This window comes from Pseudophryne corroboree, chromosome 7, assembly GCF_028390025.1.
Source record: "Pseudophryne corroboree isolate aPseCor3 chromosome 7, aPseCor3.hap2, whole genome shotgun sequence".
Classification (NCBI taxonomy): domain Eukaryota; kingdom Metazoa; phylum Chordata; class Amphibia; order Anura; family Myobatrachidae; genus Pseudophryne; species Pseudophryne corroboree.
The window spans coordinates 479,062,546-479,088,516 of NC_086450.1; positions in this window are offsets into that span (position 1 = coordinate 479,062,546).

Below are 25,971 nucleotides of genomic sequence, written 5' to 3' on the forward strand. Positions count from 1 at the left end.
ACGCACACACACCTGCATTTTTATTTGTGTATTCTCGCATAGTCACACTCTTGTTGCCATTAGAATTGATTGCTAGACACGTGCTGAGGAAATTTGGTGCTATTTAGTTGATATTATAAAGAGTGATATTTAAAGGGAGTAATTGTAAAAAGCACGCACGCAGCATAGAAGATACCGTGTGGTGTTCGGTAAGCGATTATAGTTGAACACCGTTTACATTTATAGAAGCGTGTTATTTGCGTTACTGTGAGCGTATCTGGCCTTTTGCATACGTGTCTTGGGCAACGTGCGAGATTACGTACGCAAACGCAAAGGCCTACACACGTGGCGTATATTACGCAGCATGCGTATGGATACGCCCACTAAATTCAAATCAATAGATAGCATTGTTTTAGTGTGGGCGTTATAGTAGCCACGTGATAATAGCACAAGTTTGTTCAGTTTCCAAAAGATTTAGTTTAAAGAGAACCTTTTTCTATTGCAAAATCCGGGCATTGAACTGTTTGCCTGAATGAAAGTAATTTCTGTACAGAAAAAATCAGAGTGCATATGAGTGAACAGGAGTGAGTGTGAAAATAAAGGTATTCTTTTGGGAACCCAAAAATCGGGATCCCGTCGGAGACCACATCAGGTGAGTGGACACTTGGTGGTGTGGGATTGGCTTGCTCACGTTAACATTGTATAAGGTAAAGGAGTAATTAGTATCCGCAGACAAGAGGACTGCGAAGGTTAGAAAGCGCAGCCCTGGGGGTTGGAGTAGTACCCATATAGGCCCGCAGTATAACGCTCCGGCTGAAGGTTTCGCAGCCTAAACAACCGATTCCATTGGTCGCACGGTGAATAAGTAATAGATACTTATACTCAGTGCGACTGGACCGCACGCTACTGTGTACATTAGTTAGTTCACCTTGATACGCACTAAAATTTGCTGTGGGATCATAGATGCTATTTGTACATTTTAACGTGATTTGTGTAGGTTTTTTTTATTTTAAGGGAGTTTCACTGTTCACTCAGGAAATCTCCAACAACTAATATTTACTAGTGATGTGCACCGGAAATTTTTTTCGGGTTTTGTGTTTTGGTTTTGGGTTCGGTTCCGCGGCCTAGTTTTGGATTCGGACGCGTTTTGGCAAAACCTCACCGAAATTTTTTTTTGGGATTCGGGTGTTTTTTAAAAAAAAACTCACAAACAGCATAAATCATATAATTTGGGGGTCATTTTGATCCCAAAGTATTATTTACCTCAATAACCATAATTTCCACTCATTTTCAGTCTATTCTGAACATCTCACACCTCACAATATTATTTTTAGTCCTAAAATTTGCACGGAGGTCGCTGGATGGCTAAGCTAAGCGACACAAGTGGCCCACACAAAAACCTGGCCCATCTAGGAGTGGCACTGCAGTGTCAGGCAGGATGGCACTTCAAAAAAATTGTCTCCAAACAGCACATGATGCAAAGAAAAAAAAAAGCGCAATAAGGTAGCTGTGTGACTAAGATAAGCGACCCAAGCGGCCGAAACAAACACCTGGCCCATCTAGGAGTGGCACTGCAGTGTCAGACAGGAAGGTACTTCAAAAAAATTGTACCCAAACAGCACATGATGCAAAGAAAAAAAGAGGCGCAATGAGGTAGCTGTGTGACTAAGATAAGCGACCCAAGCGGCCGAAACAAACACCTGGCCCATCTAGGAGTGGCACTGCAGTGTCAGACAGGAAGGTACTTCAAAAAAATTGTCCCCAAAAAGCACATGATGCAAAGAAAAATGAAAGAAAAAAGAGGTGCAAGATGGAATTGTCCTTGGGCCCTCCCACCCACCCTTATGTTGTATAAACAGGACATGCACACTTTAACCAACCCATCATTTCAGTGACAGGGTCTGCCAAACGACTGTGACTGAAATGACTGGTTGGTTTGGGCCCCCACCAAAAAAGAAGCAATCAATCTCTCCTTGCACAAACTGGCTCTACAGAGGCAAGATGTCCACCTCATCATCATCGTCCGATTCATCACCCCTTTCACTGTGTACATCCCCCTTCTCACAGATTATTAATTCATCCCCACTGGAATCCACCATCTCAGGTCACCGTGCACTTTCTGGAGGCAATTGCTGCTGGTGAATGTCTCCACGGAGGAATTGATTATAATTAATTTCAATGAACATCATCTTCTCCACATTTTCTGGAAGTAACCTCGTACGCTGATTGCTGACAAGGTGAGTGGCGGCACTAAACACTCTATCGGAGTACACACTGGAGGGAGGGCAACTTAGGTAGAATAAAGCCAGTTTCTGCAAGGGCCTCCAAATTGCTTCTTTTTCCTGCCAGTATACATACGGACTGTCTGACGTGCCTACTTGTATGCGGTCACTCATATAATCCTCCACCATTCTTTCAATGGTGAGAGAAACATATACAGTGACAGTAGACGACATGTCAGAAATCGTTGGCAGGTCCTTCAGTCCGGACCAGATGTCAGCACTCGCTCCAGACTGCCCTGCATCACCGCCAGCGGGTGGGCTCGGAATTCTTAGCCTTTTCCTCGCACCCCCAGTTGCGGGAGAATGTGAAGGAAGAGCTGTTGACGGGTCACGTTCCGCTTGACTTGACAATTTTCTCACCAGCAGTTCTTTGAACCCCTGCAGACTTGTGTCTGCTGGAAAGAGAGATACAACGTAGGTTTTAAATCTAGGATCGAGCACGGTGGCCAAAATGTAGTGCTCTGATTTCAACAGATTGACCACCCGTGAATCCTGGTTAAGCGAATGAAGGGCTCCATCCACAAGTCCTACATGCCTAGCGGAATCGCTCTGTTTTAGCTCCTCCTTCAATGTCTCTAAATTCTTCTGCAAAAGCCTGATGAGGGGAATGACCTGACTAAGGCTGGCAGTGTCTGAACTGACTTCACGTGTGGCAAGTTCAAAGGGTTGCAGAACCTTGCACAACATTGAAATAATTCTCCACTGCGCTTGAGACAGGTGCATTCCACCTCCTTTGCCTATATCATGGCCAGATGTATAGGCTTGAATGGCCTTTTGCTGATCCTCCATCCTCTGAAGCATATAGAGGGTTGAATTCCACCTCGATACCACCTCTTGCTTCAAATGATGGCAGGGCAGGTTCAGGTATTTTTGGTGGTGCTCCAGTCTTCTGTACGCGGTGCCTGAACGCCGAAAGTGGCCCGCAATTCTTCTTGCCACGACAGCATCTTTTGCACGCCCCTGTCGTTTTTTAAATAATTCTGCACAACTAAATTCAAGGTATGTGCAAAACATGGGACGTGCTGGAATTTGCCCAGATGTAATGCACGCACAATATTGCTGGCATTGTCCGATGTCACAAATCCCCAGCTGTGTGCGTATTCTGGAAAGCGGTGATACAAAGCGTAGCCTGCCTAGGAAAGAGTTGACGTTTGCGAGATGCTGCTACTGGTGCCGCCGCTGCTGTTCTTGCGGCGGGAGTCAATACATCTACCCAGTGGGCTGTCACAGTCATATAGTCCTGAGTCTGCCCTGCTCCACTTGTCCACATGTCCGTGGTTAAGTGGACATTGGGTACAACTGCATTTTTTAGGACACTGGTGAGTCTTTTTCTGAGGTCTGTGTACATTTTCGGTATCGCCTGCCTAGAGAAATGGAACCTAGATGGTATTTGGTACCGGGGACACAGTACCTCAATCAAGTCTATAGTTGGCTCTGAAGTAACGATGGATACCGGAACCACGTTTCTCACCGCCCAGGATGCCAAGGCCTCAGTTATCCGCTTTGCAGCTGGATGACTGCTGTGATATTTCATCTTCCTCGCAAAGGACTGTTGGACAGTCAATTGCTTGGTGGAAGTAGTAAAAGTAGTCTTACGACTTCCCCTCTGGGATGACCATCGACTCCCAGCAGCAACAACAGCAGCGCCAGCAGCAATAGGCATTACACTCAAGGATGCATCGGAGGAATCCCAGGCAGGAGAGTACTCGTCAGAATTGCCAGTGACATGGCCTGCAGGACTATTGGCATTCCTGGGGAAGGAGGAAATTGACACTGAGGGAGTTGGTGGGGTGGTTTGCGTGAGCTTGGTTACAAGAGGAAGGGATTTACTGGTCAGTGGACTGCTTCCGCTGTCGCCCAAAGTTTTTGAACTTGTCACTGACTTATGATGAATGCGCTGCAGGTGACGTATAAGGGAGGATGTTCCGAGGTGGTTAACGCCTTACCCCTACTTATTACAGCTTGACAAAGGCAACACACGGCTTGACACCTGTTGTCCGCATTTCTGTTGAAATACTTCCACACCGAAGAGCTGATTTTTTGGGTATTTTCACCAGGCATGTCAATGGCCATATTCCTCCCACGGACAACAGGTGTCTCCCCGGGTGCCTGACTTAAACACACCACCTCACCATCAGAATCCTCCTTGTCAATTTCCTCCCCAGCGCCAGCAACACCCATATCCTCCTCATCCTGGTGTACTTCAACACTGACATCTTCAATCTGACTATAAGGAACTGGACTGCGGGTGCTCCTTCTAGCACTTGCAGGGGGCGTGCAAATGGAGGAAGGCGCATGCTCTTCAGTGTTGGGAAGGTCAGGCATCGCAAACGACACAATTGGACTCTCCTTGTGGATTTGTGATTTCGAAGAAGGCACAGTTCTTTGCTGTGCTTTTGCCAGCTTAAGTCTTTTCATTTTTCTTGCGAGAGGCTGAGTGCTTCCATCCTCATGTGAAGCTGAACCACTAGCCATGAACATAGGCCAGGGCATCAACCATTCCTTGCCACTCCGTGTGGTAAATGGCATATTGGCAAGTTTACGCTTCTCCTCCGACGCTTTTAATTTAGATTTTTGAGTCCTTTTTTTACTGATCTTTTGTGTTTTGGATTTTACATGCTCTGTACTATGACATTGGGCATCGGCCTTGGCAGACGACGTTGATGGAATTTCATCGTCTCGGCCATGACTAGTGGCAGCAGCTTCAGCACGAGGTGGAAGTGGATCTTGATCTTTCCCTATTTTTGGAACCTCAACATTTTTGTTCTCCATATTTTAATAGGCACAACTAAAAGGCACCTCTGGTAAACAATGGAGATGGATGGATACTAGTATACTTATGGATGACGAGTGACTGATGACACAGAGGTAGATACAGCCGTGGACTACCGTACTGCGTCTGCTAGTATAGAGATGATAATTAATAATATTAAAAAAAAATATATATAACTACTGTAGGTATATATAATTTAATGACGGACCTGCTGGACACTGTCAGCAGACTGCTAAACTACTAGTATGAAGAAGATAGAAAAAAAAAACCCACCACAGGTAGGTATACAATTATGGACGAGCACTGACGACACAGAGGTAGCTACAGCCGTGGACTACCATACTGCGTCTGCTAGTATAGAGATGATAATTATATAAAATAAATATATATATCACTACTGTAGGTATATATAATATAATGACCGACCTGCTAGACACTGTCAGCAGACTGCTAAACTACTAGTATGAAGAAGATAGAAAAAAAAAACCCACCACAGGTAGGTATACAATTATGGACGAGTGACGAGTGACGACACAGAGGTAGGTACAGCCGTGGCCTACCGTACTGCATCTGCTAGTATAGATAATATAATAAATATATTACTACTGTAGGTATATAATATAATGACGGACCTGGTGGACACTGTCAGCAGACTGCTAAACTACTAGTATGAAGAAGATAGAAAAAAAAACCCCACCACAGGTAGGTTTACAATTATGGACGAGCACTGACGACACAGAGGTAGCTACAGCCGTGGACTACCGTACTGTGTCTGCTAGTATAGAGATGATAATGATATAAAAAAAATATATATATATCACTACTGTAGGTATATATAATATAATGACGGACCTGCTGGACACTGTCAGCAGACTGCTAAACTAACTAGTACTAGACTAGTATGAATGAAGATAGAAAAAAGAAAACACCACACAGGTAGAGGTATTTTATTTACAATATTGGCCGAGCACTAGTAGTCACGACACAGAGGTAGCACTAGCTACAGACGTGGACTACCGTACTGCGTCTGCTAATATAGAGATGATAAAGATGATAGAGATGAAAAAAATATATATAACACTACTATAGGTAAATATTTATATAATATAATGAATGACGGACCTGCTGGACACTGTCAGCAGAATGCGTTTATAGAATTAAAAAAAAACACCACAGGAGTGTTTAACTTGTTCAGGCAGACAATATACTGGTGGTTACTGGCAACAAAAGTGTGCACTGTACTCCTGCTATAACTGCTCCCCAGTCTCCCCCACAATTAAGCTGTGTGAGCAGCGAGCACTCAGCACAGTCAGATATACATAGATATATCATGCAGCACACAGAGGCTGAGCACAGTCAGATATGGTATGGAGCGTTTTTTTCAGGCAGAGAACGGATTAAAAAAAACTAGCAAAACTCTGCAATGACTGTACTCTTCCTAACAGCTGCTCCCCAATCCTCCCCACAATAAGCTAAGCAGTAGCAAATAGCAATCAGATCAACTAACTAACTATACGGAGAGGACGCCAGCCACGTCCTCTCCCTATCAATCTCAATGCACATGTGAAAATGGCGGCGACGCGCGGCTCCTTATATAGAATCCGAGTCTCGCGAGAATCCGACAGCGGGATGATGACGTTCGGGCGCGCTTGGGTTAACCGAGCAAGGCGGGAGGATCCGAGTCTGCTCGGACCCGTGCAAATAAGGCTGAAGTTCGGGCGGGTTCGGATTCCGAGGAACCGAACCCGCTCATCTCTAGGGGAAACTAGGAGGTACCCACCAAAAAGAGACTGGCAGATCTCTGAAAATTCCCAGTTACCTCCCTCACATATTGTATCAACCTATGCGCTGTGGGAAGGTCTCAATCTACAATAGGGGTGGGGCCACACCTGTAGTCTTCAGCCAGTGAAATTAGTTGCGAGCCTTGGAAGTGAACCCGAGGTCACAATTGTTGTAGCTGGTAGATCTCTACCTTTCCTTGTAGATATGGGGGCGGCCAAGTCAGTGTTAAATTCAACAGTGGGTATGAAGAGCACTGGTAAGACAATTCCAGCCATGGGAGTAACAGGAGTAGTACAATACTACCCTTTAAGCAAACTTGCAGAGATTATGATAGGGCCTTTACAGACTAAGCATTCTTTTCTGCTGGCTGCATAGGCTCCGACTAATCTACTTGGTAGAGATTTACTGTGCAAGATGGGATGTGTCATATATTGTACTCCTGAAGGTGTGTTCTTAGATATACCTGAGAATCACGCTCAGGAAGTGCAGGATATGTTAGACACCCCACAAAGGTTAATGACGCTTACTGCTGTTACAAATAAATGTCCGTCCAAGGTAGAGGAAATGATTTCCCAGATGCCGGAATCACTTTGGACCAAGGATGGACAAGAAACTGGATTGATGGCAAATGTAGCTCCTGTAGTAGTTCAAGTAAAAGATGGTAGGATAGCTCCAAAAATCCCATAGTATCCTCTGAAGCCAGAGGTGGAGTTAGGAGTTTACCCAGTAATAGAGCGCTTGCTACAACAGGGCATTCTGGTTAGAACGTCCAGCACTGCCAATAGTCCCATCTTCCCTGTGAAAAAGAGTGGGGGGAGGGGTTACAGGCTAGTGCAGGATCTAAAGGGATCAACAAAATAGTTGAGAGTCAGTTCCCCGTAGTACCAAAGCCAGGTGTCATTCTGATGCAAATCCCTCCCACTGCAAAATGTTTCACTGTAATTGACCTCTGCTCCGCCTTCTTCTCGGTACCTCTGCACCCTGACAGCCAATACTTGTTCGCATTCACATACAGAGGAGTACAGTACACCTCTTTTACCACAAGGTTTCATCGACAGCCCAAGTATTTTCTCACAGGCTTTGCATGATTGTTTACAATCCTTTCAACCTGAGAGCGGATCAATATTAATACAGTATGTAGACGACTTACTGCTGTGTTCTGATTCACTCGAATCGTCCTTGAGATACACGAAACAGCTTCTGTTTCATCTTTCTGATACGGGACACAAGGTTTCAAAGGACAAGTTACAATTATGCCAGACCAAGGTAAAATATTTGGGGCATTGTTTGACACAAGGACTGAGACACCTCACCACTGATAGGGTACAGGCAATTCACGGCATGACCCTGCCACAGCCTCAGCAACAGATTCACACGTTCCTAGGAATGTGTGGGTACTGTTGTAACTGGATACCAGGATTTTCCATTCTAGCCTTACCTTTGCAGGAGATGGTCTCATCAAACAAACTAGATCGGATTTTGCACACAGATGATTCTGAACTGGCATTTGAGAGACTTAAGCAGTGCCTAATGCAGGCACCAGCATTAGGTATGCCAGATTATGGAAAACCCTTTGAACTGTACGGTACGGAAAATGCTGGATGTGCGGCAGGCGTCTTAACCCAGAAGCACGGTGATGCCAGCAGGCCGGTAACCGGTGCTCAGCTAGACATGGTAGCGCGATCCCTCCCCACATGCTTGTGAAGTGTTGCAGCGATTGCATTGCTAGTGAGTAAAAGTGAAGATGTAGTGCTAGGACACAACCTGACCATTCATACACCTCATGCAGTGTCAGCCTTATTAAATTCTGCCCAAACCAGACACGTCTCATCTGCACGGTTTACAAGGTGGAAATTAGCACTAATGGCCCCTGTAAACATCAACATAAGGAGATGCAGTGCATTAAATCTGGCAACGTATCTCCCAGGTGTGCCAGGACAGGCACAAAGGGTGAGGGATGAGAATGATTGCGAAGGAGGATTTGGTACAGACACTGACACACATGATTGGCCTGAAATCAGTGAAAATCCACTGGAAGGTGTAGATTTTACTTTCTACACTGACGGTAGTTGTCACAGACAGACGGACTCGGGAGACTTGTGTACTGGATACGCAGTCGTATATGACAAAGGTACCATTGAAGCTGAACCCCTGGGCCCACCTCACTCAGCACAAGTTGCTGAGCTGGTCGCCCTAACCAGAGTGTGTGAATTGGCTAAAGGTAAGTCAGCCAATATCTACACGGATTCTAGGTACGCCTTTGGAGTAGTACATGATTTCGGGGACCCTATGGCGACTTAGAAATTTTATGACGGCAGCTGGCACACCCGTGGCACATGCAACTCACATCAAAAGACTTTTAGCAGCAATACAGGAACCTGACAGAGTGGCTGTTATCAAGTGTAAAGCCCACACGTACAGCCAAGACCCAGTGTCACTTGGTAACAGTCGAGCAGACGAAGCTGCTAAATTAGCAGCCAGTACCCCCATACAGACAGACACCACTCAACTGATGGTATTTAATAATGTAAACACACAAAAATTGTGTGAAATGCAAAATTTGTGTTCACCACAGGAGAAGGCAGTTTGGAGGTCAAAAGGATATGGCCAGGAGTCCTCAGGACTCTGGACAGATGGACAGGGTAAGCCAGTGGCACCCAGAGCATACCTTCCAAGTCTAGCGGAAGCGGCACATGGGCTGACTCATCTAGGCAAAGAAGGAATGTGTAAGTTGGTAAGAGCCTATTGGTGCGCGCCAGGATTTTCTTCCTATGCGGGTAAAAGAGCAATGACATGTCTCACCTGCTTGAGGAAGAATATCGGAAAGGCAATACCAACAGAGCCATCCTGTCACTCACCGCGGGCAGCGGCGGCCGCGCTTGTCCCTGCGGGTGACCTGGTCTGCCCGGCGCCTCTCTTCCCCCGGCGGTCTCCGGTCCCGGCGGCAGGTCGGCGCGTTCCCACGGCGGCTTCCCGGAGCGAGGGCGCCGCCATCGTAAGTGAGGTCAAGGAGGCGGAGCAGGACTGACGTCACCTGCCCGCTCCGCCAATCAGGCAAGGGCGGGGAATTCAAAACCAGATGCCGGGCAGAGATCCGGTGCCTGAGTATCTTTGTTTCTCCCGCAGAAGCTGTGATTTACAGAGCTCCCACGTTCCTGTGATTTCCGTGCCTCCAAGCACCCCGTGCCTCCAAGCACCCCCGTGCCTCCAAGCACCCTGTGCCTCCAAGCACCCCCGTGCCTCCAAGCACCTCCGTGCCTCCAAGCACCCCCGTGCCTCCAAGCACCTCCGTGCCTCCAAGTACCTCCGTGCCTCCAGCACTTCAGTGCCTCCAGTGCCTCAGCATTCAGTCTCACTGTGCTCCCGGCACCTTCGTGTCTCAGTACCTGTACCACCAGCACCTCAGTGCCTCCAACACCACAGTGCCTCCAACACCACAGCATTTCTGTGCCTCCGGCACCGCCGTGCCTCAATACCTGTGTCTCCAGCACTTCAGTACCTCGGTACCTCAGCATTCAGTATCTCTACAAGTCTTGTCTTTCAGGAAACCTTCATGAATTCTTCCGTGCTTCCTGCCTGCCCTCTTAATCCTGCATGAGGAAGACCTAGATCCGGCCATCTCTACTGCGACCCAGTAGCGGTTCCTCTTCCCGGTCATCGGGAGAAGCCCCGAGTCCACAACACTCCCAAATCAGGTCAGTGATACATCCCATATCCCTCCTACAGATGGTCCTTTCCAGGTAATACAGATTGATTTCATACAATTGCCACCCTGTAGAAATCTTAAGTATGTATTGGTTTGTATTGATGTATTTTTAAATTGGGTAGAAGCATTCACCGCTGCCACAAATACCACTGTGTTTACTGCAAAGAAAATTGTGCAGGATTTTGTGTGCAGGTATGGTATCCCTAGGATAATTGACAGCGATAGGGGTACCCATTTTACAGGTGAAGTCTTTCAGGTAATGTGCAAATTAATTGGAATTAATAGTAAACTGCATACTCCGTACCGCCCACAGGCGAGTGCGAAAGTGGAAAGAGTAAACAGCACTATTAAGAACAAGTTGAGCAAAGTGATGGCTGAAACAGGATTGTTGTGGCCGGAAGCTTTGCCACTTGTATTGTATAGCATCAGAACCACTCCCAGGTCCCCTTTTAACCTGTCACCCTTTGAGATTCTGTTTGGTCGACAACCCCATGTAATGATTGACCCTCAGGATGATTTGAAATGTAACAATGAAGTAACTGTAAAGTATCTGGTTAAGATGAGTAAGCAGTTAAGGAATCAAAATGACAACCTAAAGCTAGTGATTCCTGATCTGCCAGACAGTAATTGTCATGACATTGAACCTGGGGATTATGTAATGATTCGAAACTTTCTACGCTCAGGTTGCCTTATTGACAGATGGAAAGGACCATATCAAGTCTTACTGACCAGCACGACAGCGTTAAAAGTTGCCGAGAGAGAGACTTGGGTCCATTTGTCTCACTGTAAGAAGGTTGCTTACCCAGAGAGGTCCCGTGACAAAGAGCAGATGGTAGAGGAAATTGTATCACTAGAGTGTCTGTTCCAGGAAGGTTGAGACGGCACCTGAGCACTGAAAACAATAAGATCGGAGGCAGTTGTCGAGCCAAATTTCTTTTTCCCTTTTGTTATTTTCTCCAGTTCCCATCTCCCTCCTTTTCTCCTTCCCCCTTCTCATTCTTCTTCTTTCCCTCCTGTTACATGGACTTACCCCAAGAGACTGTGTTCCGGATTTTCCTGTTTACCCTGTTGTTGACCAGAGCAGTCTGTTTCGGTGAGAGGCCATGGAAGGATCTGGAATGGGTTCTGATGATCAGGATGGAGTCGTAGAAATCCAAGAGCAACACAATCAACGAGCAAAGGCGAGTATCAGAAAACGATCTGGTAGCCATGATATTAATAGACATTGTGAAGGATTGTTAGCTGAAGAGAACTGCATCAGTAGGAATTGTGAAAATATAGTTGAGGACGGTTGCATCAACAAATGTCAGTCCAGTTTTAATATCAACATGGACCGACATCCACTGAGTGACTATCACTCATTGGTGGGTAAAGTGTTAAATCAGACAGACTGTTGGGTGTGCTCACAAGTACCTCAAGGTCATAGAAAGTCAGGACTAGTGCCATATCCTCTAACGATAGATGAGGTACTTGAGTTAAGGGGTGGGAGACCGGTGGAAAGAGATTTAATATTTCTAGTCCTCCTAGTTTGAAGCTCCACCAATACCATGTAGATAGGTCCCTAATATGTTTTAACATTTCCAATCCCCGAAAGCCGGGAAATTGGGAAGTGTCATGGAACAACCAAACCATGACATTTTCACATAGAGCCGACAGAATGCCCATAGACTCAGAACTTATACGGCAAATAGCCGACGGTGGAAAATATTTCCGGTATAGGTACACTCTAGGAAGCAGGACCATGCGAGTTGGAGAAGTATCACCAGGATACTGTGCACATGTCATACAGCCTGATACGTGTACTAGACAAATGAAAGAGTTAGGGATAGGACTGTTTTCATGGAAGGTTTCTAATATGGTTATGTCATTTTCTATCCCATATGTCCTCCCCGAAGATGCATATTTCATATGTGGGAGGAAGGCATATATGTGGCTTGCCCCAAACTCGGAGGGATTGTGCTACGTTGGAAAAGTATTGCCTGAAGTAATGACCATTACCCATAACAAAATGAAAGACATTCACCGCAGTGCCCAAGCTCCTTACACTCACACCCACTACGAACACATCGTTAAAAGACACCTTGTAGATAGGACAGAGCATGCGGCCTCTGATTAGATTCACAAATCCACCGGGATTCAATTCCTTCTCGCGATAGATATCACCCGTACCGCCAGAGGAGTTATAAATTATAGGTATATTAATGCGCTAGCGAACCTGATCGACAATATCACCGAGATGTATGATGACACCTTCAGATATACTGGGAGAGAGCTGCAAGCCTACAAAACGGAGCTGTTCCAGCATAGAATGGTTCTTAATTACCTCACAGTGGTAACAGGCGGGTATTGTGTCACCCTAGCAACTCAGTACGGTGTGAAATGTTGTACATATATCACTAACAGCACTGAGGACCCAACCGAGGTAATAGATCAAAAAAAGGACGATATATTGCAATTAAAGTGGGAGTTTCGAAGGAGGCACAATCTTATACTCGCTGCTGTGGGTAATGAATTGACTGGCTGTGTGTCATGGTTGAACCCACGAAATTGGTTTTCAGGTTTAGGAGAATGGGCTCAAGAAGTTATCATGGATGTAGGAAAATTCCTCTTGTGCATCCTGGGAGTTATCATACTGATTGGACTGGTATTCAGATGTGTTCGGATTTTAACAAATTGCAAGCGTAGTACCAAATTGATGAGTTTGAGGAGCGAGGGCTTTGTAACAACAACCAGTTTAATTTATGACCCGTCAATCGAGACAATGTTTTGATAAAATGTGATTCCATGGTCCTTTTCATTCACCCGTTTCTCCTTTGGTTTTCTTTGAGGTACCAAGAAATCCACCTGGAAGAAGAATTTGATGACCTTTTTACAAACCACTGATGAACTGTGTCACAGACACCTAATGAGCTTTTAGAGACTGTAATTCTTTTTATGGACACTTGAAGAAGATTTGATTGCCAATTATCGCAAAGCTACAGTAAAGATATGACAATCCGGACAAGACATCAGAAAAGACATCAACAAGACCCCAATCGGCAACCAAATACATAATCATACAAATGTATTTATAACGCATGTTTCTAATCTTCATCTCTACTATCTTCAGGTAGTGACACACATAGTCGACAGGGAACATAGACACATATATCAGCACTCACATATTCTCCCCCTTCATGTATCATCAACTAATGTGCACCCCATTTGTTGGAATTAAAAGCCGAAAAGAGCTCGGTAGAGTTTGACAGCCCATCCACAGACCCTTGATACGGGATAAGAAGGATTCAATGTATACTTCGCAATACCTCAAAGCTTTATTTAGAACACGTACGGCACGATGATACATGACCCCTCAGACATGGATTTCATACACACATGCTTTTACTATCTCACTAGGTCATATCTTTCCCCCCTTCTCCTCTCCTCCATCTACCCAATCATAATAAGGTATTCCATGATGACATATATTTTTTTCTGTTTGAATTGCAGTTATTGGTGACTGCCAAAGGGTGGACTGTCAAAGTCAAAAATATTGTAGTTCACAATGCTTTGTACTAACCCCAATGCACATGCCCGCTGCTCGTGCACTCAGTCTGCCGTGCGTGCACATGTCCGCAAATTGCGTAAACTCGCCCCGGCGATTACGCGAGTGATATGCGTATTTACGGTAGAGTTTGTGAGCTTGTAGCGGGCGACTCGTTTATAGCATAGTTAACTCATATAGTGTGTTTTGTAGATAATATTCCCCTTAATAATGTCTGCAAGTATGTTTAGTGTAAATGGTTCGTGGACATGGGGATTCCTCTTTGCATGATATGAAGGGTCAGGCAAAGGTTGAATGGTGGTGTCTAGTACCCAGTTATAGAGTATTTTATTAGAAACATTCCGGTGTTGGTTAGGAATAGATTGGTTGCTCCTGCGTATAGTTATGTATAAAAGTAGTTTACAGACATTTACTGTATTTGCAGTTCATTATCCATGCGGTGGGAATCCTGAGGATACCTCCCACCTGAGCAGTTTAAAATAGTTACAGCCCACCTGTTCGAATCCACCTATGACCTTTTGTTATAATACAGAGACACATTACTGTGTCCAGTGGACAATGAGATTGTAGGGACTGTTGTATTGTACTGTAGGGTGTGTATATAAAGGCCACTGTTCCCTGACCGGCCAGTACTCTCTCTCATCAACGATCATCTGCTTGATATCGGAGGTCTGGATCCGGGTTGCACATGCGAGTATTCCCACGTATTGTATGTTCTCTGTAGCCACTTTGTTACCTTTTGTGTATGCCATTCATTCCCATTCTGTGTACTTGTGTTTGCGATCGTTCGCTATTGTTTATATTTGTTTTATGTTATTCTGTTTAGTTATTAATGTTAGGTTTGTAGTGTATAAGCTGTAACTGTTTTTCCCCTTTTACTTACTAAAATTTTCTAAGAAGGTGTTGGAACCTCACCAAGTGTTGTGTGTTTCACCATTTATTACTAAGGGTTTCTGAGCATCTCAATCGCTCAAACAGCTTGCTTAATATTAAGGTAAACCAGTGTTACATCATTGCAGTATCTCAGTATTAAGGTTTACAGTATAAGCATATTCTGTGTTTAAGGTTTAAAAGGTTATTGACTGTGTGTGCGCTCGCTCAGTGGCGTAACTACTGCCCCCGCAGCCCTCGCGGTGGCTTGGGGGCGAGGGGCTGCAGGGGCACCACTGATTTAGTGCAGACTGACATGCGGACGAGCATGTCAGTCTGCGGTCTCGTTCCCTCCGCTGCTGTTAGGAGGGACACGGCGGGCACAGCGCACGCCCCCCTGTGTCCCTCCTGGATCTCCGGCGGCCGCGGGTCTAATAAAGGAAGTGCCGTTCATGAGCACTTCCTTTATTAGACCCGCGGCCGCCGGAGACCCAGGAGGGACACAGGAGAGGCCCTTTATTGCTCCCAATTATGGGGGATGGGGGGGGGGGCGCCGAATAATTTTTTGGCTCGGGGGAGATAAATTTCTAGTTACGCCACTGCGCTCGCTGTATGTATTCCGTACACCCAGCGCAGCGTGTGTATGTAACTTGCGTACCACGTGCAAAGTCTTTGTACGCAAATAGCGTACAAAGTACGTAGCACGTGCACGTGGTTTAGCGGCCATTACGGCTCCACGGTATTAGTATATAGCTTATGTTAAAAGGTAAATATTTGACTTTATCACCTGAGGAACCCCTGCAAGTGTCCTGAGGCATCCCTGCAAGTGTCCTAAGGCACCCCTGCAAGTGTCCTGAGGCACCCCTGCAAGTGTCCTGAGGCACCCCTGAAAGTGTCCTGAGGCTCCCCTGCAAGTGTCCTGAGGCACCCCTGAAAGTATCCTGAGGCTCCCCTGCAAGTGTCCTGAGGCTCCCCTGCAAGTGTCCTGAGGCTCCCCTGCAAGTGTCCTGAGGCACCCCGGAAAGTGTCCTGAGGCTCCCCTGCAAGTGTCCTGAGGCACCCCTGTAAGTGTCCTGAGGCTCCCCTGCAAGTGTCCTGAGGCACCCCTGAAAGTATCCTGAGGCTCCCCTGCAAGTGTCCTGAGGCACCACTGCAAGTGTCCTGAGGCTCCCCCGGTTGCCATGGCACATAACATGGAAGCCACTTTATTATCAGCAATGTAATGTGAGAGTGTTTCCCCTTTAGAAAGTGTAATGTACTTGTCATGACTCTCTGCTCCCGGTATACAGTATTGTATGGTACGGGAGTGAAATGGATGTAAATTACCATTTTGTTTTGCACTGCACTTTTTAATGTGTTGCTTTGTCTGACAGTGTTGGGTATGGATTCCTGGTGGCCGGGTTCCCAACAGTCAGAATACCGATGCCGGGAACCCGCCCACCAGAATGCCGGCAGTGGGGCGAGCACTAGAAAGACACTCGCCACACTGCGGGCTCGGTGGATCGCTGAGATCGCCACTGGTTATATTTCCACTCTATGAGTTTCGTGGACACCCATGAGTGGGAATATCCGTGGCGCAGCTGGCGGCATTCTCGGTGGTCGGGATCCTGAACGCTGGAATATTAAGTACATCCCGTGTGACACATACACAGACAGGATTGGAAAGTCCTGTGACGTGAATGTCTGTAGTTCTGTGACTGCTCAGAGCGTTAGTAACCTGTGCGGAGCCAATGACATACCAGAGATCAGGTTTTACCTCATTTGGAAGTGATGTTTCCGGGCTTTGTGGGTTATTCAGAGATGGATGCTGATCTTGTCTCCCCCAGCAACCTCTGCATCCATCTCCTCACATGCTGGGGGCCACCCAGCACAGGGCAAGGGTCACCAGCAAGTGTGGCGCCGCCTCATGATGCGTTTGCAGTCTTATTACGGATGCATCAGTTTAAGGTTGACCCCTGGCAGTGCAGCCTGGCTGTGCCGGTAGGTGGTCTGCCACCAATTTTTCTATCAGATTGGCTGCCTGTGACGCCATGCCCCACCCCAAAAACGGACGCCACACCCCTACAATGCCGAAATGCCATCCCCGAACACCCTCCCCTGTCAATAACCTTGTGGCAGGATGCACTGCAGCCGGTGCACGTGCGCAGACCCGCTGAATGTAGCTGCTGTATACAGACGCGCGGTTGCGGTCGGCTCTGAATGAGGGTCTTTGTCCTCTGTGATATGAAAACTGAAAGACTGAGACACAAGTTCCTTATTGACGTTGGGGTACAGCCCATCCACCTGTGGACAGCAGGACCTGAGTGTAACCAGCCTGTAAGGGATGAAGCCCTGGATACCACAACTTTATTAGTACTACGTATAAAGCATTATTACATACATATACTGTCTTGTCTGCTTTCTTTAACTCCGTGTTTTCAAAGAATCCAGTAGGTCCACCGTGAACAGGTATATCCCAATTTTATAATTATGTTCCAGAGCTCTTTTCCTGTGATGTCCGGATCCCTTACTTCCAGTGAAGGGAAATCTTATTGCTGGGGCATACAGTATAACCCCTCCCTGTCCACTACAATGTGCCTCCACCCAAGTGTATGTGTCTTGTTGTAGGATGTGGGGTCTACTTGGGAAAGCCATATCTGTGTGATGTGTCTACATTTCTAAGGCAAATTACACCATACTCCTTCTCTACCACAGAACCATCTCCAATTAGTCCTCTGTTTTCATCCAGGAGATATCCTCACATTCAGGAAGAGGTGGCCACTTTCAGGTCAATATATCTATACTTTAATGCAATGGAAATATTATATATATATTACTTTGCAATGAACTGTAGGTATACATTTAGGATACAGATAACATCAATATTACAACAATACAATATAAATACAATGTTTATAGTGCCCGGGCTACTATAGTTATATACTGCAGTTTAGTTGGCCCTGATGACAGTATATGGTGAATCTTTTGTCGTAGCCTTTTCCCTTCCCCTGTAGTCCCTACTTTGAAATAACTTCCTGAAGTCCATTAGTCTTTGCAGATCTGAAGCATTTATGTGTAGACCAATGAGGACCTGCTACGTAGCTGTTGGCTAATAAATGACTTTCCAGGTTCACAAGTTCATAAGTCTTAATGGAACAGTCAATAATATGCCTTATATAATGTGCTTTTCAATGACGTCTGCTGAAGGGTTGTAGATATACTCCAAGCATTAGTCTAGGTATTGTTCCTGCATTAACCCTGTGTAGCCTGAAGAGTATCTACAGTATATTTGTCTCTTGTACATTTACAAGGTCTTTGTTGAAGAACACTGTAGCAACTCCTGAGTTTAACTTTGCTGAAGTCATTTTGGAGCTTTACCGGTCCTGGCCACCAGGAGGCGATGTTATATAAAGCACTTTAAAGAAATAATGGAAACGTTTGGGGCACCAAGCACTCTATGTGTAACACCCCGGAAGGTAAGTGTGGCTGTAAGTGGGGGAACAGTAGGATCCTCAGAGTAGATCAGAGTCGTTTGGTGGTATTTAATGAGATCTTGTTTATTAATACAACAGTTCCTTCAACGTTTAGCAAATACAATTGCATTTAAACTTCTGCAAAGATTAGAAGTCACTATAGATAGTACCAGTTTAGTCAGTTGTGAAATATAGAAACCTCACACATTTGCTCGGTAATAACCTAACCCAATATCTATGCACTAGGGACCCCGAACTAGTGATCAGTAAGGGGTCTAACCATAGAGCAGTGAAAAGCCCTGTTATGCGCTAAACAGGACTTTTCTCTGCTCCTTTTAATTCATGTAGCAACTTACCGCCCCTCATGTAGCATCTTACCGCCCCTCATGTAGCATCTTACCGACCCTTCATTTTACCACCCCTCTAATTCATGTAGCAACTTACCGCCCCTCTTGTAGCATCTTACCGACCCTCCATCTTACCACCCCTCTAATTCATGTAACATCTTACCGCCCCTCATGTAGCATCTTACCGACCCTCCATTTTACTGACCCTCCATCTTACCACCCCTCTAATTCATGTAGCATCTTACCGCCCCTCATGTAGCATCTTACCGACCCTCCATTTTACAACCCCTCTAATTCATGTAGCATCTTACCGCCCCTCATGTAGCATCTTACCGCCCCTCATGTAGCATCTTACCGACCCTCCATTTTACTGACCCTCCATCTTACCACCCCTCTAATTCATGTAGCATCTTACCGCCCCTCATGTAGCATCTTACCGACCCTCCATTTTACAACCCCTCTAATTCATGTAGCATCTTACCGCCCCTCATGTAGCGTCTTACCGACCCTCCATCTTACCACCCCTCTAATTCATGTAGCATCTTACCGCCCCTCATGTAGCATCTTACCGACCCTCCATTTTACAACCCCTCTAATTCATGTAGCATCTTACCGCCCCTCATGTAGCATCTTACCGCCCCTCATGTAGCATCTTACCGACCCTCCATTTTACTGACCCTCCATCTTACCACCCCTCTAATTCATGTAGCATCTTACCGCCCCTCATGTAGCATCTTACCGACCCTCCATTTTACAACCCCTCTAATTCATGTAGCATCTTACCGCCCCTCATGTAGCGTCTTACCGACCCTCCATCTTACCACCCCTCTAATTCATGTAGCATCTTACCGCCCCTCATGTAGCATCTTACTGACCCTCCATTTTACCACCACTCTAATTCATGTAGCATCTTACCGCCCCTCATGTAGCATCTTACCGACTCTCCATCTTACCACTCCTCTAATTCATGTAGCATCTTACCGCCGCTCATGTAGCATCTTACCGACTCTCAATCTTACCACCCCTCTAATTCATGTAGCATCTTACCGCCCCTCATGTAGCATCTTACCGACTCTCCATCTTACCACCCCTCTAATTCATGTAGCATCTTACCGCCGCTCATGTAGCATCTTACCGACTCTCCATCTTACCACCCTTCTAATTCATGTAGCATCTTACCGCCCCTCATGTAGCATCTTACCGACCCTCCATCTTACCACCCCTCTAATTCATGTAGCATCTTACCGACCCTCCATCTTACTGACCCTCCATCTTACCACCCCTCTAATTCATGTAGCATCTTACCGACCCTCCATCTTACTGACCCTCCATCTTACCATGCCTCTAATTCATGTAGCATCTTACCGACCCTCATGTAGCATGTTACCGACCCTCCATCTTACCACCCCTCTAATTCATGTAGCATGTTACCGACCCTCCATCTTACCGACCCTCCATCTTACCACCCCTCTAATTCATGTAGCATCTTACCGCCCTCATGTAGCATCTTACCGACCCTCCATTTTACCACCCCTCTAATTCATGTAGCATCTTACCGACCCTCCATCTTACCAAGCCTCTAATTCATGTAGCATCTCACCGCCCCTCATGTAGCATCTTACCGACCCTCCATTTTACCACCCCTCTAATTCATGTAGCAACTTACTGACCCTCCATCTTACCACCCCTCTAATTCATGTAGCATCTTACCGCCCCTCATGTAGCATCTTACCGACCCTCCATTTTACCACCCCTCTAATTCATGTAGCATCTTACCGACTCTCCATCTTACCACTCCTCTAATTCATGTAGCATCTTACCGCCCCTCATGTAGCATCTTACCGACTCTCCATCTTACCACCCCTCTAATTCATGTAGCATCTTACCGCCCCTCATGTAGCATCTTACCGACCCTCCATCTTACCACCCCTCTAATTCATGTAGCATCTTACCGACCCTCCATCTTACTGAATCTCCATCTTACCACCACTCTAATTCATGTAGCATCTTACCGCCCCTCATGTAGTATCTTACCGACCCTCCATCTTACCACCCCTCTAATTCATGTAGCATCTTACCGCCCCTCATGTAGCATCTTACCGACCCTCCATCTTACCACCCCTCTAATTTATGTAGCATCTTACCGCCCCTCATGTAGCATCTTACCGACCCTCCATCTTACCACCCCTCTAATTTATGTAGCATCTTACTGCCCCTCATGTAGCATCTTACCGACCCTCCATCTTACCACCCCTCTAATTTATGTAGCATCTTACCGCCCCTCATGTAGTATCTTACCAACCCTCCATCTTACCACCCCTCTAATTCATGTAGCATCTTACCGCCCCTCATGTAGCATCTTACCGACCCTCCATCTTACCGACCCTCCATCTTACCACCCCTCTAATTCATGTAGCATCTTACCGACCCTCCATCTTACCGACCCTCCATCTTACCACCCCTCTAATTCATGTAGCATCTTACCGCCCCTCATGTAGCATCTTACCGACTCTCCATCTTACCACCCCTCTAATTCATGTAGCATCTTACCGCCCCTCATGTAGCATCTTACCGACCCTCCATCTTACCACCCCTCTAATTCATGTAGCATCTTACCGACCCTCCATCTTACTGAACCTCCATCTTACCACCACTCTAATTCATGTAGCATCTTACCGCCCCTCATGTAGTATCTTACCGACCCTCCATCTTACCACCCCTCTAATTCATGTAGCATCTTACCGCCCCTCATGTAGCATCTTACCGACCCTCCATCTTACCACCCCTCTAATTTATGTAGCATATTACCGCCCCTCATGTAGCATCTTACCGACCCTCCATCTTACCGACCCTCCATCTTACTGAACCTCCATTTTACCACCACTCTAATTCATGTAGCATCTTACCGCCCCTCATGTAGTATCTTACCGACCCTCCATCTTACCACCCCTCTAATTCATGTAGCATCTTACCGCCCCTCATGTAGCATCTTACCGACCCTCCATCTTACCACCCCTCTAATTCATGTAGCATCTTACCGCCCCTCATGTAGCATCTTACCGACCCTCCATCTTACCACCCCTCTAATTCATGTAGCATCTTACCGCCCCTCATGTAGCATCTTACCGACCCTCCATCTTACCACCCCTCTAATTCATGTAGCAACTTACCGACCCTCCAACTTACTGACCCTCCATCTTACCACCCCTCTAATTCATGTAGCATCTTACCGCCCCTCATGTAGCATCTTACCGACCCTCCATCTTACCACCCCTCTAATTTATGTAGCATCTTACCGCCCCTCATGTAGTATCTTACCGACCCTCCATCTTACCACCCCTCTAATTCATGTAGCATCTTACCGCCCCTCATGTAGCATCTTACCGACCCTCCATCTTACCGACCCTCCATCTTACCACCCCTCTAATTCATGTAGCATCTTACCGACCCTCCATCTTACCGACCCTCCATCTTACCACCCCTCTAATTCATGTAGCATCTTACCGCCCCTCATGTAGCATCTTACCGACTCTCCATCTTACCACCCCTCTAATTCATGTAGCATCTTACCGCCCCTCATGTAGCATCTTACCGACCCTCAATCTTACCACCCCTCTAATTCATGTAGCATCTTACCGACCCTCCATCTTACTGAACCTCCATCTTACCACCACTCTAATTCATGTAGCATCTTACCGCCCCTCATGTAGTATCTTACCGACCCTCCATCTTACCACCCCTCTAATTCATGTAGCATCTTACCGCCCCTCATGTAGCATCTTACTGACCCTCCATCTTACCACCCCTCTAATTTATGTAGCATATTACCGCCCCTCATGTAGCATCTTACCGACCCTCCATCTTACCGACCCTCCATCTTACTGAACCTCCATCTTACCACCACTCTAATTCATGTAGCATCTTACCGCCCCTCATGTAGTATCTTACCGACCCTCCATCTTACCACCCCTCTAATTCATGTAGCATCTTACCGCCCCTCATGTAGCATCTTACCGACCCTCCATCTTACCACCCCTCTAATTCATGTAGCATCTTACCGCCCCTCATGTAGCATCTTACCGACCCTCCATCTTACCACCCCTCTAATTCATGTAGCATCTTACCGCCCCTCATGTAGCATCTTACCGACCCTCCATCTTACCACCCCTCTAATTCATGTAGCAACTTACCGACCCTCCAACTTACTGACCCTCCATCTTACCACCCCTCTAATTCATGTAGCATCTTACCGCCCCTCTAGCAGCTGTTTACTCTACTGTGCTCCTGTCCCGGCAGTTGAATCGGATTCTAATGAATGGTGATTGCAATTCATGTAGGCACGGAACGCTGTGCTTTCCGCTTCGCCCCTGACATTGTAATCGCAATTTCAGGATGGCGTAGACTGGCAGTAAAATGGAGAAGGGCAGCGGAGACTGCTTTCTCCCCGCCCCCTTCTCGGATGCCAGCCAATCAGAGGATCCCAAGGCATATGCAATAACGCATATGCTGGGTCTCCTGACTGTCCGCCCCCGCTGCCCCGATGACTTCGTTGTCACTGCTCTCCTCTCCCTCCGCTGCTAAAATGTGACCCGACATATACATATGCCTGGTCACATCCTCCTTACTGCCCTTGCCCAGCTGTTTGCCAGAGAGCTCCCACTCTACCCTGTGTCCCGACGCTGGAGCGCTGGTTTCACTGGCGCATGCGCAGAAGACATCTTGTGGCCAGGGACACACCGCGCAGGCGCAGAAACTCCCCCAGCCGTGATAGGAAGAGTGGAGAATGGAGAAGCCGGGGTCGCGGGTTAGCCGGATACTGCATCGCATCAGGGAACAGGTAAGTATTAGTGAATTGCGTTAAACATATGAAAAAACACCTGAAATAAGAATGCGATGTTTAGTGAAAAGTTATACCTAAACATCGCATTCTTACATGAATAGACCCCTAAGTATATAAAGTAATACCAGTTAATTTCCCCCTACTCTTCCCTAGACGAATATATCGGGAACAATGGATTTCTAGGAAAACAATAAACTATATGAAATTGGTTGTACCTTTAGACAATTAAGGGTTAATAAGTAAACACAGTTACAATTAGTAAGCATAGAACCATAAGGAAGTGATAAACCAGTAATAAGCGCAAGGTGATAAATGCACCATCCAATCAGCTCCAATATGTAAATTAACAGTTAGGAGCTGATTGGCTGGTGTGTTTATCACCTTGCACATATCATTGGTTTATCACTTCCTTATGCCTTCTCTAGGCTTAATACATCTGCCCCAGTGTTAGCTAGAAGTTTCGTACTTCGGGTACATTTATAATTCTGCTTAAAGTCACCAGGAACACTAGGAGGCTGAGTCAGTCTATAGCCAATAGTCCCAAGTGAGCTAACGCCTGCAAGGCCCCTAGAAGTGTCTCTGCTGCGGCCGGTCATCTTGCAGATTAGTGCGAATGTAAGCAACAGGCTTTATTAACGTGCAGATTGTCCTGTGCAGTTGGGACCTTTACTGAAGATCTGGACGGTACCGTGCAAGGAACAGAGTTCCAAGTAACAAGTTTGAGCGTTGCTGCCTGGCCTCGGTAGTAAGAAAAGGGCACAATCACTGAGCGTTTACACAAGTGCAGTTCCCTTTAGAGGATGTTTTAGCCCCGCTGGGGAGAAAGTCTATCCAACAGGTAAGATTTAAACAGACTCAACAGAGGTCGTTCACTGAATAATGTCTATATGAGTTGACCATATGTGATAGCTGGGAAGCGCCAGGTCCATTGCACGCCAGGACATCTCATCAGATAAGCAAGCAGTTTATGCACAGTTCAGATAGGGTTAACACGACAATAACATTTGATTCCTTGTTCTCCTCTCTCCAGTGTAATGGCCCTCATTCCGAGTCGTTCGCTCTGTAAATTTCTTCGCATCGCAGTGATTTTCCGCTTTGTGCGCATGCGTAATGTCCGCACTGCGACTGCGCCAAGTAATTTTACAATGAAGATAGTATTTTTACTCACGGCTTTTTCTTCGCTCCGGCGATCGTAGTGTGATTGACAGGAAATGGGTGTTACTGGGCGGAAACAGGCCGTTTTATGGGCGTGTGGGAAAAAACGCTACTGTTTCCGGAAAAAACACAGGAGTGGCCGGAGAAACGGGGGAGTGTCTGGGCGAACGCTGGGTGTGTTTGTGACGTCAAACCAGGAACGACAAGCACTGAACTGATCGCAGATGCCGAGTAAGTCTGAAGCTACTCTGAAACTGCTAAGAAGTTTGTAATCGCAATATTGCGAATACATCGTTCGCAATTTTAAGATGCTAAGATACACTCCCAGTAGGCGGCGGCTTAGCGTGAGCAACTCTGCTAAAATCGCCTTGCGAGCGAACAACTCGGAATGAGGGCCAATATTCATATGAGTTACATCAGGTTACATTTCCTTTAATTCACTTTAATGGCAAGAACAGCTTTAACAATGATGGGGCAGCATTATATTACATACCAGCTCAGTTTCTGGGAATCAGTAGTGCGGCGTCCGCAAACAGATTCATTTTGGTGCATTTTCCCCCAATTCACTTGGGGATATCTGCAGTCTATATGAACATGATTTCTCAAGGACTTATCACTGGAGGCTTTCCGCCACACGTGGTTTCCTACCACTCACCCAGATAGTCCTCTCCTGAAGACTCACACCTCCCGTCCTGCTTCTAGGGTACCCCCTTTGTTTCTTCCACTGATTGCTCATGCTGTTGCTGCTCTCACACTGCGAATCTGGATTTCTTTTGCTGTTCCTAGCAGCACCTACATGCTGTTCCATAATGCCAGGGGCTGTGGAGTACCATGCTTTTTCCACAGTCCCCAGACTGTGTTTCTCCTAGACACTAGTCTGTGTCTTCCATCTCAGATCTCAGCTCACACTGAACTCTAGCCTGTGCTTTGTTCCTTGTGCTAAAAACCCCCCTACACATCCTGTCCTAACCCCCTACATGTGGCAGGGCCTGAAAATAATCAAATGTCTTTTGGAACTTTCCAATATCTGTTAACATTCCAGTTTGCCACTCATATAATGCCCAAGGGATAACACTGCAATCAGGTAGATACTGCAATTACACAATAATCTGAGTGTGCAGGGATGTAACTCAAATTTATAACGGAGTGGCAAAGCTGCTGGTAAGCTGTGGATTGTCACTTTAAGGGGCGGAGCTACTAGCAATGGTTCCACCCTCTGATACCAAACACTACCTACTCCG